Below are 845 nucleotides of genomic sequence, written 5' to 3' on the forward strand. Positions count from 1 at the left end.
TAACAGCTGTGGTACCTGCGGGCAAGGCACTCCATCTGTTAGCTCCTTTCGTTCTTAAGATGACTCAGCAAAGGAGGCACCACTGTACCCCTTTTACAGATGAGGACACTGGAGCCCAGAAAGACTAAGTGACTTGCTGACGGTCACACCGCTAGGAAGTGTCCGAGCCAGGACCCAAGCCCAGCTCCAGAGGCCACGCTGGAGCCAGGATGCTGCACTGCCTCTGGCGGCCCTGGTAGTCAGGCTAATGACTTTCTCTCCCACAGAGGCCCTGAGCCCACCATGCCTGGGGCTCAAGGGAGGGGAGTGAGGAGCGAGCAGTGAGGGCTCTGGGTCCCTGAGGGCCGGGTTGGCGTCCTGGCCGAGCTCTGGTGAGCAGTGAGCCCAGGGCGCCCGCCTAGCTCCAGGCGCCCCAGGTGGCAAGTGTCCAGTAGTGGGGCTGTTGCAGGGGTTCAGTGAGATCATGCGGATGTAGGTCCAGCTCAGCACAGCCTCGGCCGGCCCGGGGAGCTGGGGTTGCCACCCCTGAGGCAGAACAAGCCTGGGAAAGCCAGCCCCTTGGCCTCAGCTGCCCCCCCCCCGCCCCCCCTGGGCGCTGGAAAGCCCCACAGGATGGTCTCTGAGAGCCCGCTCCTCAGGCTGGGTCCTGACAAGGCCCCTGTCAGGCTCCGCATGGCAGCTCCACACTATTGGGAAGTCACCAGCATGAGGATGAAGGTCACCCCTCCCTGCCCCCGCCAGCTGGGGTCAGCCCGAACGCCCTGGACTTCTCTGTGAGAGAGGTGACCAGATGGCATGTAAGCCTTTGGGATTAGGGCTGGACTGTGGTGTGAGCAGGGGGTGGG

At 63.6% G+C, this 845-nt stretch overlaps 1 protein-coding gene across 2 annotated transcripts in view; it reads right to left on the bottom strand.

Annotated features, from left to right (window-relative positions):
- AIPL1 (aryl hydrocarbon receptor interacting protein-like 1) overlaps positions 1-845 on the bottom strand; it is a 6,903-nt gene that overhangs the window by 2,923 nt on the left and 3,135 nt on the right. The gene's annotated exons all lie outside the window — the stretch shown is intronic.

Source organism: Myotis brandtii, unplaced genomic scaffold (genome assembly GCF_000412655.1).
Source record: "Myotis brandtii unplaced genomic scaffold, ASM41265v1 scaffold1223, whole genome shotgun sequence".
NCBI lineage: Eukaryota > Metazoa > Chordata > Mammalia > Chiroptera > Vespertilionidae > Myotis > Myotis brandtii.